We start from the raw sequence: 14646 nt of genomic DNA, 5'->3' as shown, positions 1-14646 counted from the left end.
GGCCGAAGCCCGAGAGCTGGACGCCATTTTTTCAACGCTGCCTCAAGAGTAAACAAAAAACGGCGTTCAAGGTTGCGCGGAGAGCGAAAACCTGATACGAAAGCGACAAACATAAAATACAAACTCGCATATTTCGATCGTTTGTCCGGCAATACGGGTGTTTTTTGTGAAGCTGATGATAAATATCTATGCTTTAAGGTTGCCGGCGAAGCATTTATTGTTTCTGGCTCACCGCAAGCAACCCACTACTTTTGGTCGCGCAAGCACACAGCGCAAACAAGAGCGCTAGCTTTGACAGCGTTGCACTTGATGTATGAAACGGAGTATAGTAACTCACGATGTCACCCGCGTTGGCGTCCGTAGTCCGCATCACTACGTAGTCCGCACCCTACACTATATAAAGAAATAATACCTTCCGGCGCCAGGTTTCGATCCCACGACTCTGTGGGCGGAGCGCAAGGTACGCGGCACTTTACCGACTGCTCCACGGAGCCGACGCAGAATGGAAGGTTACGCACGCGACTCATTCAACCGTCGGCCACACGTGCGCCCTCTCCCCCGCGTCCTCCTCGCCTTCTCTCCGCTCGCAACACCCTCTCTCGCCGCGTTCGGTTCGCGTTCATGTGGTGGCGCGATTTCGGCGCTATAACACTCTCTCGCGAAGGGCATTGGATTGGATTGGATTGGCTTGGCTTGGCTTGGCTTGGCTTGGATTTGGATTGGGTTGGATTAAAGTGGATTGTGTTGGATTGTGTTGCGTCATAGCCGCGCCACGTTGCGTCGTAGCCTCTCCACGTTGCGTAATAGCCGCGGCAGGGGGTTCACGGCACGTTTCACGTTTCACCATCGACTTCATCGACAATGTCTACGCTGGAAGGCAATTACAACAACAACCAATACGTAATCCATAAGACTGGCAGGCACGCCCCCCGCGGAAATGCTCTGCATTTGATCGTGCCCCTCGCGAGGGGGATGTTTTGATTTTTTATACTGGTCCGCACAAGAAAGCGTCTCAAGAGAGAATAGGCCTCCTGCGCTGCTAAGGGGGCGCTGCGCCAGCGGCTTCCGGGCAGTACTTGCGGGTAGTACAAAGCTCCGCGGGTCTCATAGGATCCCGTGTTGACAGAAGCAAAATGAGCTCGACGCTACCGATTATTTTGCGACGTGGTCACCAGCTCATCCGTCACGCGTCCGATCTACTTCAGCGATCAAGTTTGCATTAGGGGTAAAAGCTTTGCAGCGCTAAACACGTTTACAGCGCCGACGAAAGTGCCGGGACGGTGACGGCGTCTGCTACTCGTAGGTTTACCGATCGATGGTAGTACGAAGTGAAATTTGAAGTGAAATTTCCAGTTTAAACCAATAATCTAGGTGAAAAAGACTTCTCAAAAACAGCCGATCAAAAAAGAAGAGTGACAAAATCGGCGATGAACGCGCATTAAAAGCCAGCGAGTCTGGCGGACCGCAGGCGCTCGCCTGCTGCCGTGCGCCGCTCTTTTGCGTACCTGCACACTATGCGTGCACTTTCATTAAACAGTGTTCGTTTGCGTCGCCGTTGCGAATACATGGTGCACCGTTAGATTGCCGTTTTGTTGCGTGTCTCAGTGACAAAATGCCGTGACCGTCAGAAGCGTGAAATCTGTTTTGCGATTACAAAATTAGTGGCCTTAAAACAAAGTGGTCGGGCGAGGCCGCTCACTTTCCTGTTTGCTCTCACTTTACTTAATTACGCTCTTGCAGCATACATTCCCAGTTCGCACTTAATAGCCTAGAATGCGGGTCAGCAACGGCCGAGTTCCATGCAGCCGACACGGCGGAGGGGTGGACGGCAAATCGGGTTGGAGGAGCAGAGGGGCTTTGAACGCAAAGAGAAAAAATTCAGCGAATTTCTAATAATATTTAACAATAATCTGGCGAAGTGTGAAGAGGGGGGGGGGATTCGACTGGACTACCGATTGTCTGTTCTTGTCTCCATTTGAAGTCAAAACTGGCGTGTCGGCGTTCAAATTCGACGACCCGTGCACTAGAAAACCAACACAGTCAGTGATGATCGTATGTATATATTCGGGGCCCCGCGCCGTCTATGCGGCTGTGTTATGTGATGTTATAGAAGTACACATCTCTGCAGGCAGCGGGCGTGTGATTTGGTGCAGGCTTTGCGTACTTTCATAGCGCTCAATTTGTTTATTTGGCGCTATTACCCACCTACTCGATTGTATACGTGTACCCTGCCGTTCGTAAATCGTGCGGCGTAAAACGTTACGCAAGAATCATTTAGTTTGCGAAAATACGAAACAAAGTTTCCACTCGTTTTAATGGCGGTGCCAGGCAAGCAGTGTCAGCTGAGTCGGCTGCGCAATTCTTGCGTTCGCTTGCATGTTCCCGCTGAAGCAACCTTTTGCAGTTACCTCAGGATATAGGATGAGCAGCATTCCGTGTTTATGCTACTCGTGAACTTTCCTTTGTCGACCGCACGCAAGAAGAAAAAAATGTAACTGTCGTGAAACAGTTAAACACCCCGACCTGGCGATACTGTCCCACGCCGCGACCACCGCTACAGCTCGCTCATAAGAAAGCCGACATATCGGCTTGTTTAGCGGGTATTATTTTGTTTAGCCTCTGCAACTCCTTGAAGGGCTATTTCATACAGTATGCAGTCATTTAAACACGCCACAAAGCACCACAAACAACTTTCACTCTGGCTTGTAATTGAAAACACATGGAGGGCGGCGAGAGTCGTCTGCTTTTGTACTACCCAGAGGCATCGGCCGCCAGGGGCGCTGCATGTCGCCAAAACTCCAGCGCAGGAGGCCTATAGTGCAAAGCCGTTCAGTCAAGCAAGGCAAATTATGACGTCTCAGGCGTTGAAATGCACATTGATGCCACTCAATTCGCAACTGAAGAAAAATGTTTTTGTGTCCGCTAATATTTTTTTTAGAATGGGCGCAGCACAAGTGTATTAATAGACGTCGATATAGTCGGTCTGCTCTATAAATATTTATAAAATGTCTACAATAGAGCAACGAAATTCCTTTGTATATAGTGACACAAACGCCTTCCGTTCTTGCACTCTTGCAGCAAAATACCAATCCTGTATTCAAGCGCGTGATGTTTAGAGGTGATATTTGACCGACTTAGTTGCACGCACATGGAATAGAAGCCTCATGGATGAACGGCTTTCGCGGATGGTGAGTATGCATGAGCAGAAAGGAAATAAGTCGCTGTGAGTATCACAGGCGTACTTGAGATTTGAATTTTTGCGTTCCTCTATACGTTGCTTCCGTCCGTAGCGTTGAGAAAGATAGCGCTGCCCTGCCCCCACCTCCACCCCCCCGCCCCTTCGCAGCGGTAACAGCTTGTTCGCTAATCCCTACGTGCGATATCATCTTCTAAGCTGTTGATATCACCTCCAATTTTCGAGTTCTTACACTCATGCTAACTTTGAATTGAAGAAGGGCATTTGGTCTTCAGATATGCTGGTTATTTTCCAGTTGTTAATCCTGTCAAATTATCCTTTATCGTCGTCATCGCTACGGGCTCGGGAGACCACGAGTTGCTACAGCAGTTTTTGTGCCTGTTAGTAAAGGGCGTTAGGAATAAGGTCGGTATATAAGCGGAAAGCGCGTGCATCCACGCAACTACAGAGGTTTAATACGTGCAACTATAGGGACCGGGCAGCTGGACGGGTGGCGCCACCACTCGGCGCTCCCGTCGTCCGTGGAATGAGCCGGTGCATTGGACTACACAGCCTCCAGTTGTTTTTGTCGTGTTTGCTTCGGTGGTTTGAACGGTTTGGTGGTGTTGAGAGGTATATGTGCGGTGAAACAGTCTAGACAGATGTGTTGAGTTCTTAGTTGCAGTGATGACTACGTAAACTTGTCGGACGCTTCTAAAGTTGGGTATAGGCTGCAATGGCATGAGGGCTTTTTGCAGCGATCTGCGCTTGGCTCCACCCGTTCTGAGTACGAATAAAACATCTATTAGTAGTATTATTTTGTTCTTAAATGCACTAACGGCTACGCAAACTTATTGGATCAATGGAAGGTTGGGAATGGGCTACACTGACACGACCGCTTTTTGCAGCGCTCTGCGCCTCCCTCCGCGCGATCTCAGTAGGAATACAGCTATTAGCAATATTATTATTCATTTCTACCACTTAAAATTATTTTCACTGGTTTCAATGACTACGGTTTCCAAGCCAGCCTTAGCGCTCGGATACCTCGATACGGGTCCTTTAAATAGAAAGGCACCTGCATACGAGATGGATTACGGTACCTATAGAAATGTTGCGGTACGCTTTCTGTAACCATGAGCTTTGTGCCTTCGATTTTGGTGAGCGACACTGTGACAGCATGGGAGCCTGAAAACCGAAGTGGAAATCCCACATTTGTGGTGGTCATTTTATCAAGAGCCAAAGTTTTTCACCAACTCAACAGCCCAAGCTACAAACAATTCACCATCCCTCCTGCCCTCCCCGTTTTACTACCTGCGTAGAATAAAGGCTGGCACCGATAGTTAAAAAATGTGGCAGCGTTAACGTCAGCCGGTGTTTTTAATGCTTAGGTATTCTTTACAGAGTACCTAAAAAATCGTGTAATGCTTGGTGAAGACACCAAAAACGCGCGATTAGTTGCCTCAAATATGGGTGCATCAGCCCGAGTCCTCCAGCACAGCACATTTCCGACACGCTGTACAATGTTTAGATTTGGAGAGGGGGGCATGGAAGTTCAAAATTAAACAGCAAAATCATCTAGCCCTCCGTCTAATGATTATGATGGTTGAACGCAAATCTTTCTTCCTGCGAAATCAAATGGGAAATGGTCGAAGTCAAAGACGCTGCGATCAAAAGACCAAACTGCGTGCTGGGCCAATTCGACGCTCCACTAGCCAAAGTTTAAATCCAGAAGGCAACCAATGAAACCCACACGACAGAGCTTTGCGATAAACCCTCATCGTCGTTAGGCGAAGGTGTGCATGATTTTTCAAGCATAGGTGGCAGCTTGTTAACCGACCACAGCATTCAGTTGTGAAGCTGAGTACAGGTTTTGGCACCATCCTGTCTTGCGTCCTTCAACCACGGAGGAATTGGTTTTTGAAAAACCACTTACCAACTAGCCAGCAATCATTGCAATTCTTGTAAAGCAATGCTTCTCCACGACAGGCAGTAACGTTCTACTATCATGCGGTATTTATTTTATCAACGATTCCCGATCACTGTAGTAAGACCATTTCTGTGAAATTAAACACGTTTCAGCCGTAGGTAATGAAGTTACGGAAGCGTCGTCCATCACAATTTCTGTTTTGAGGTAAATCTTAGAAGACGCCCCCCAACTTTGCCTTTTGCTTGTGCACGATGTCGACGCCGTTTCGTCATCAACTGCCCAAGGCCAGCGCCGCAGCATTCCTAGATCGGTTGCACACACCGGCTTTGTGGGAGCATTTAGCTGCAGTATACTCCTCGATACGCAAAACTGCATGCAGGCATGAAAAAATTGCATGAAGCAACGAACTTTCACTTCCTGCTCGACTTCCAGCTTGGCGCATTGAGCGTCGTCTGCTATTTGTAAATACCCCCGCACGGGGCACCTTGAGTAATCTTGGTGACGGTACTGGCTATACCGCGGACCCCGAGCCCCCCAATATAAGCTGTGACCTACCGTGGTGATGTGTTTTTAAGGTGAAGGGTAGAAACCTCTAACGGTGGCCGTCGGAGCCTTGGTCAAGATCCGGCCGATGGGCTCCCTGCCTGTCTACCAGGCAGGGAGCTCCGGGACCTCTTTGACTACCAGGGTAAGGTCAAAGAAGAAAGTACCCCAGTCTCCCTGCTTTTATACTATGCTATATGGCATTTTCAACCCCCCCCCCCCAAACGTGATCGGTCCCTGAAAAGGGGCCGCACCGAAGTATCGTTTCTCCCATTGCCATCTTTAACATGTCCTGAACCGGATAATTTTTCTCGATTTCTTGTGATGGAATCGCTCAATCCAACCCACCCTCTAGCATCTCAGTCAGTCTTCTTGATCGCCAAGTATCTTGAAGCCATAGTAGGAAAATCATATAAGTGCAAAAACAAAGGTCTGGTGAACTCCTAATCGATATAAATAAAAAGCAGCAGTCCACGAAGCTTCTAGCTCAGACTAGACTGGCTTATCTAGACATCAGGGTCACACCCCATCGAAGCCTCAAAAGCTCGCAGGGTGTGATATCCGAGACAGATGTCTTGAACGAAACGGATGCGGATCTCCTTGCCGGCTTCAAGGATCAGGGCGTCACTGCCGTGAGACGCATCACTATCCGCAGAGACGACAAGGAGATTCCCACCAAGCACATTATCTTGACTTTTGACCGCGCAGTACTCCCACAACACATAAATGCAGGTTTTATCCGTTGCTCCATGCGTCCGTACATCCCGAACCCGCGGCGCTGTTTTAAGTGCCAGCGGTTCGGGCATGGTACAAACTCTTGCCGTGGCCGAACGACGTGTGCGAAATGCGCGGCGCATGATCATCCAAGCGACAATTGTCCATCCGATACCCCGTCTTGTGGGCATAGGTCGGCAAAACAGAAAGAACTCACTCAAACTCAATCACAATGTTTTTCATTCACGCTGTACTCAATCAAACTCAGACTCGTACTCACTCATCAAATACTCATTTGTAATCGTACTCACTTGTACTCAAACTCATTTGTCCTCACGAGTATTCGTACTCAATCTGTACTCATGAGTACTGAATCTGTACTCATGAGTACTCCCTCTGTACTCATGAGTACTACTCATTCTGCACTCCTGAGTACTGAATCTGTACTCATCAGTACTCAATTTGTATTACTCACGAATAACCAACTAATCTGCACTGTTAGCTAGGTCGTAGCTCGAATGAAACACTAAGTAGAAAAACAAATTGTTTAATTGATGAGAAAAACACAGGTTACATATAAATCAGGACAGAGGAAGAAAATGTCTCACGCGGTGCACTGTCGTTGGGCGACTTACTGCGTGAAGGCAAGTACATGTGAGAAAGCGAAACGGAACGTAAGCACTAGCGTTGCGTCTGGCGTCTCCTCTTGTTCTCAGGCCGGGTCAGGCTCAGTGGAGCTCGGGGCTTACCGGTGCAGCCGTGGCCGTAAACTGCGTTTTTCTGCGTGTCTTCGGGTGCAGCTTTTGTGGTCCGTTTTCTTGTTTGCACTGCTGTTTGCACTACTGTACTCAGGAGTGCATATACTCAAGAGTGCAAGCACTCGCAAAAACAGTATTCATGAGTATTGTACTCATGAGTGCTGTGTACTCATGAGTACTGTGTACTCATGAGTACTCATACTCATGAGTACTCAAACTCATGAGTACTCATACTCATGAATACCGTACTCATGAGTACTCATACTCATGAGTAGTGTACTCATGAGTACTGTACTCCCGAGTAGTGGACTTACCCCTGTACTCACTCGTCATCGTACTCACTGTTTTTTTCTGGGTGTGTGATCACTCATCATCGTACTCACTCGTGAGTTTGAGTACAAATGAGTACAAATGAGTGTACTCACGAGTGAGTACGCCGACCTATGCTTTTGGGAACTGCGGCGGGCCGCATGCAGCGTAGTCCCGCAAGTGTGAAAAGTTCCAACTGGAGAAAAAGAGAATCAACATCAAGGTAACTGAGAACCTTACCTTCCCAGAGGCGCGAAAGAGGTTCGCCTCTTTCCCCCTGGGGAGGTACGCCGACGCGGCTCGCCGGGGGGGCGGAGCGGCGTCTGGTGTCCACAGGGACCCTGTTCAGCGAGTCCGACCTGGTCCCGCCCCCGCCCCCGCTGGGTTGCCTCACGCAGCCCAACCCGGCACCACGCCGCTTGCTGAGGCAGCAGCGGTTGTGGTGCAAACCACTTCTGTCGGGACCGGTGCCGCTCCCGCCTCTGTCTCCCCGTCCTCCAGTGCGTTGGAGGGTACCGAGGTGATGGACACCACGGGCTCCGCACCGGCTCCCACCGCCACCGCACCGCCCGTGCCACCTCTGGTGCCCCAGACGCCCTCGGCGGTGGTGGCCCAAACGAAGGGCTGCCGAGGGTGGGCCAAGTCCGGGGGGCCCGGTACGTCGGGCACCCCTCGGACATCCGACGACGAGATGGATGTCGGGCCGTTCCGGCCTGCAACGCAGCGCAAGGAGCGGCCACCGACTTCCAAGCCTACAGACAGGCCTAAAAAGCCTAATCCCAGAGTAACAGCCCCGAAAGACGACACATGAACACACGCACACACTCCATTCATTCTTAAACGTAAATAATGGGAACAGAAAACATCATTCAATGGAACTGCAGAGGCCTCCTTAAAAATCTCGATGATGTGTATGATATGCTGCATGCCAATCAGCCACGTCTCATGTGTCTCCAAGAAACGCACCTGAATTCTAAACAGACAAATTTCTTAAGTAGGTACATGCTATTCAGAAAGGACAGGTTTGGCTGCACACACTCTTCTGGAGGTGTGGCCATAATCGCCTGGAAATCCTTAGCATGCCATCCTGTCACTTTGAACACTGTCCTTGAGGCTGTAGCAATTCGCACAATAATATTCAATAGATTGACAACGGTGTGCTCCATATACATTCCTCTGATCATGCACTTTCGAGCTCTGACTTCGAGGCGCTGGTCGACCAGCTGCCCGAACCATACATCCTAACAGGAGACCTTACTGCGCACAACTCTCTTTGGGGCTCCTCCAGAACGGATGCCCGAGGTCGCCTGATAGAGAAATTTCTTACATCTTCAGGAGCATGCCTTTTCAACAAAGAACAGCCTACATACCATAACTTAGGACATAATATGTACTGACATCTCGACTTGGCTATTGGTTCTGCAATTCCCTTTCCTTGTCTTGAGTGGGGCGTGGGCACGGACCCATATGGTAGTGACCACTTCCCCACTTCCCTAACGTACATAGGTAAAGGCCCATGCAGTCCATCTTCCCATAACAGGTTTAATGAATCAAAAGCAAACTGGAGTACATTAACAGAAACATCTAAACTACACCGCACAACCATAAAACACCTACACGTGGAGGAAGCAGCCCAACTCGTCACGGCACACATACTCGACGCCGCCGAAAAGTCCATGCCCCAGGCCTCCAGTGCGTCCCGCAACCCAAGGAGGCTCTGGTGGAACGAGGACTGTAGGCGGGCACGAGAGGCCCAGAACAAGGCGTGGGGTGTCCTTCGCCAGTACCCCACGTCAGATAACCTAATTTTTTTTAAACGGGCAAAGGCTTTTGGGAAGCGAGTGCGTCGTGAGGCAAAAAGGGAGAGCTGGCGCACCTTCCTCACTTCCATCAACTCATACACTGACACACACAAAGTCTGGACACGAATACGAAAACTAAAAGGACAACAGACACACAGCCTGCCCCTGGTTAGTACAACAGGGGACACACTAGAAGACCAGGCCAACACGCTTGCACAACACTTCGAACACGTGTCCAGTTCAGCACACTACACAAACACTTTCATGAAACACAAAACATCTGTGGAGAAGAAGTCACTGCGTTATAGCAACAAGTCGCACACTTCTTACAATTCTCCTTTTTCAATTTATGAGCTGAAGGCTGCTTTGACCACATGTAAACCTTCAGCTCCAGGGGCAGATCAGATTACTTACACAATGATACAATTCTTACACTCAGACACACTTGAAACACTCCTACAGCTATACAACAAAATATGGCTTTCGGGGAACATTCCATGCTCTTGGAAGGAGGCCATTGTAGTGGCTTTCCTAAAAGAAGGGAAGGACCCTTCCTCTACCGCCAGTTATCGTCCCATTGCCCTGACAAGCTGCCTGTGTAAGCTCTTCGAAAAGATGATAAACAGGATACTCGTGTACTTCTTAGAGTACAACGGTCTTCTCGAGAGCTGCCAGGTGGGCTTTATGGCGGGGCGATCTACGAACGATCAACTCGTTGCGTTAGAGTCATATATTAAAGATGATTTCCTCCATAAGCAGTACTGTATGAGAGTATTCTTTGATCTTGAAAACGCGTACGACACTGCTTGGCGGTACGGCATCCTCAGCGATTTGAAGTTTTTTGGCATGTCGGGTAACATGATGAACACGCTTGCCTGTCTGAAAGAACGTTTCGCGTGCGAGTTGGAGCTGCACTTTCTAGGGTTCATGTGCAGGAAAATGGCGTGCCGCAAGGTGGAGTTTTAAGTTGCACTTTGTTTATTTTGAAAATAAATTCTCTTCGGAAGGCATTGCGACCGTCGATTTTATGTTCACTTTATGTAGACGACGTACAATTATCTTTTAAGTCTTGTAACTTGTCTGTCTGCGAGCGGCAAGTCCAGCTTGGTGTGAGCAAGCTTGCCGGCTGGGCTGATAGCAACGGTTTTAAATTTAATCCAGGGAAGTGCACTTGTGTTTTGTTTTCCAAGAGGCGTGGCATTCGGCCAGATCCAGACATTCAACTCCACGGTGTCTCTATTCCTGTAAAAAAGGAACACAAGTTCTTAGGTATTATCTTTGACGAAAAGCTGACATTCATCCCACACATAAAACAACTAAAACATAAATGCTTAAAAACAATGAATATCCTGAAGGTTCTGTCGCACATCTCTTTTGGGGCTGACAAACAACTTCTCTTACGTGTTTTTACCAGCTTGATAGGTTCACGATTGGACTATGGTAGCGTTGTTTATGGGTCAGCAAGTAAAACATCACTCAAAATGCTGGACCCAGTGCTCCATCTCGGGCTCCGCCTGGCGTGTGGCGCCTTCCGCACTAGCCCGGTCGAAAGCATCTATGTGGAGTGCAATAAATGGAACCTACAACGTCAGCGAGCATACACAGATCTCCTGTATGCTTTTAAAATTTCATCCATGCCTCACCATCCTTTTAAATCAGTTTTTCATGATACGTCCATGACTGAACGCCTTTTAAATTGACCATCGTTCTCTGCGCCCTTCTCTTACAGAGTTAGAGATGAAGCGTCAGAGCTTGCTGTCTCCTTTTTAGATACTATCCAACCTCTCTAAAAGATTTTATAGCACCATGGCATCTCCGCCCTGTATCATGCGACACATCTTTCGCACAGGTAGATAAAAACCGAGCTCCCACATGTGCAATTCTGCAGCACTTCTTGTATTTGCAGCAGAAGTACCAATTTTCTGAATTTTATACGGACGCCTCTAAAACTTCCACCTCGGTGTCCTGCGCGGCGCATGGGCCCGGCCTTCGTGTCACGAGAACTCCTAACAGTAATACAAGTATCTTTACGGCAGAGGCTTATGGTGTACTTCTGGTTGTTAATCATATCCTTCAAAGCCACATCGCACAATCCATTATACAGATTCTCTCAGTGTTGTGCGGGCGTTGTCGTCAACAAAGTCTTCAAAAAATCACGTTATCAATTTAATAGTCAAGGGTATTATGTCTGTGTATGTACGCAAATTTGAACTGGTTCTTTGCTGGGTCCCTGGCCACTGTGGTATAGCCGGGAACGAAGCAGCGGACCGAATGGCTGCTGCTGCTGCACTCTTGAATACAGTAGACATAACCACATTATCCTACACCGACGTGAAACCACACATCAGACAACAACTTCGCAAAACATGGCAAACACACTGGAGTGAACAAACAGACAACAAGTTACATGTAATAAAACCTCACTTGGGACCATACACCACCGACACACGCAATAGATACTCTGAAGTCGCCTTGGCCAGATTACGGATAGGGCACACCCATGCAATGCACTCGTATCTGCTGACGGGATCTTCGAGACCCCAGTGCAGCAGATGCGGAGAGGCCCTATCCGTGGTGCACATACTAATCACATGCAAGGCACTTCAGACAACACGACACAAACACTTCAGAGAACTCTACAGACAACAGATCCCCCTACATCCATCGCTGTTTCTAGGTGACGATGCCAGTGTTTCTGTGAAACGTGTGTTTGATTATTTGTCAGACATGAAGTTTTTAAACCTCATTTCCTATCACGCATAATCAAATCTGGCCCTATACACCAGCCATCACCATTATCTTTAACTGATTTTACTATTTTCGGTTGCCACGTTTTTTTTACCTACCTTTTTGTGGTAACCACTTCACTTCATTAAATAAACTTTTCTCTTGCGCTCTTTGCCCTTAGTCGTCCTTGCGCCATAAAAAAACCCAACGATCATATTTCTAAATACTGAGTATGGGTGTAAATCACACACATGGCATGCCTCTTAAACGTCACATCCACGCTCAAGATTTACCGATCTGAAAAAGGCACGTGGGGTTATGTACGCTTTGCAAGCCGCACCGCAGAAAAACGACAGAAAGCCATGCACAGTTACGCTGCGCTGACCGTCACCGGCATTCCAGTGACGAGCGGCTCGCCAAGGGTGGCGCTGTTCGCTGAAGCGACGGTGGTGCCATACAACGGCCGCCCGGTCCCTATATGGGTTTAAAACTGCATCGCCGTGGGCTAGTGCGCTTATCACGCTATGTTCTTGAACTCGGTACGCAAATGAAACTAAATCTCTCGATTAGGAACGCTCAAAGGGTCTGTAATACAGTTTCTATCGGGCATGTTAGGACCTCAATCCTTAAGCGCATTTTCCGTAAACACACCATTTGAAAATTTTAAACCCCACGTGAGCGTTTCTGGGAAAGTGATACTACTGGTCTATTGATAGATATGGCAGGGTTAAATTCGCCTCTTCGCGCCCAGAATATTTTCGCATTCTTTCCTCAAATAATGTGGGGTTCAAAAATTAAAACTTTTCGGAACAAACTACCAGCGTTTTAATAAGACATGTCCACACAAACAACGTTGTAATGAGTAAGAGCGCTTGAATGATAACAGGTTTGTTGAGCACCGCATCGCCCCGGGCAGTCAAGGTGTTCGTTCACGGTGCAGCAGTGAGTGAGAAATGCGGTGGCTCGGCCGTACACTTGTGCACGTCACTTAAAAAGAGTGACAAATTACGACTACAGTCTCAAAAGTGTAATCAAGAAATTACTCAATAGTAATTGATTGCTTGCAATGTTTCTCTGTATCTTTTTTTAATGTGGCACTCATATACACAAAAAGCATGGCCTCAATAGCGACACCTCCGATAGAGTGATAAAAGTCGGTACCTGTGCGATCGTATCTCTGATTTACGATGAATGATTTAACGAAATGGCGGTTTTCACAGGATGAGGCTTTAGGACAGTGTACTAGAAAATCGGGCGAGATGGTGCAGCCACGAGATCATGAAACGGCTCGTGAGGAGGAGACTGACACGACGATGATTAGCGTCGTCAGTTAATAGGGGTGAGGTAAAGGCAGTCACAAAATGTTTAGCGGTGCCCGTTACCATGTGAAATTTCAAAGCGCAGCTGCGGTGCTGTGAGAAGAAGGAAGCAAACACAAATTGTCTAAAGGATAGCGGCGACGCGAACGGAGCCGCCATGGCGTAAGCTGAAGTGTAGAGAAATTTAGAATTAGTAATTTTCCGATTCTTTCCGGGAAAAAGTTGCTGGAACAAAGGTGTTGTATCCCGGGAAAAAGTTGCTGGAACAAAGGTGTTGTATCCCTTTTGAATGAATTTAAGCGTCACAATATTACAGCGAAATGCCACAGGTTACAACTCATTCATTACTTGTTACGCACTTCATAGACGTGTGCTGGGTGATGAGCTTCCTATGTCCAGTGCACAGTCAAAATCCCGGTTGCACGGTTACGGGACATTGCATCGTCTGCTACTGCAATACGTCAATGTTGTGTAGAATAAGGTTTATGTTCTGGACATCCATGAACAGTGTGGATAAAACACTGAGGACGTTTTGCAGAAACGGTAGTCTGCATGGTTGAACTAGGACGTGTGAGGCTCTCCTAACAAATTTAAAAGCAACCATAATGACGCCAGACGAAACTCTCAAGGTAATACGCAACCTGACCGTAAAAAGTGCTGGCCTCGATAGTACATATTCCACACACCTCATATAAAGTGTGCTCGGTTTTATTGTAAATTGAATGTTTAAGAGAGGCGTGTTTCTGCAAGGGCTCAAAGAGGTAAACTATTTCCAGTACATGAAAAAGCATATACTTCATGGTTTACTAAGTACCACGAGACTTCCATATTATAATTTTTCAGCAAAGCAATAGAAAAATTTGTATCATTATGCATGACTAATTATCTAAAAAAATTTAACATTCGTTGTCCCTGCCAGTTTTGCTACCGTTCTGGGTACCCTGTGACATTGCGTTATTTCACCCACTGACAAACTTAAAAAGTATACATATAGCCGTTGCTATGCTGGCGGCGTTTTTATCGACTTAACGCAAGCATTTCACACGATCAAACACAACACTCTTTTGTATGATTTTGAGTTCGTTGGGATAACTGGACCACCGATACTATTATTGCAAAAGTACCTCCGAAACCGTAACCAGAAGGTGGATTTTCTGATGTATATTTCATATAAAAAGGAAGCAACATTGGTGCACCTCTACGTGCGATTGTTTGGCCGTTTTTTATCCTACTTTACATCAATGGTTCACCTATTTGCTCGTCTTCATTTGAAAGCATACTACACAGAGCTGACAGCACACCTTTAACTCCACCAGTAGCATTACATCTTCAACTAAGAAATTTAGCTTTCGTGTTGGTAGGTTGGCGTGTT

Source organism: Haemaphysalis longicornis, unplaced genomic scaffold (assembly GCF_048455015.1).
Source record: "Haemaphysalis longicornis isolate Haplotype H1 unplaced genomic scaffold, Haemaphysalis longicornis Haplotype H1 scaffold_8, whole genome shotgun sequence".
Taxonomy (NCBI): Eukaryota; Metazoa; Arthropoda; class Arachnida; order Ixodida; family Ixodidae; genus Haemaphysalis; species Haemaphysalis longicornis.
Note: the sequence above shows the minus strand (reverse complement) of the source record.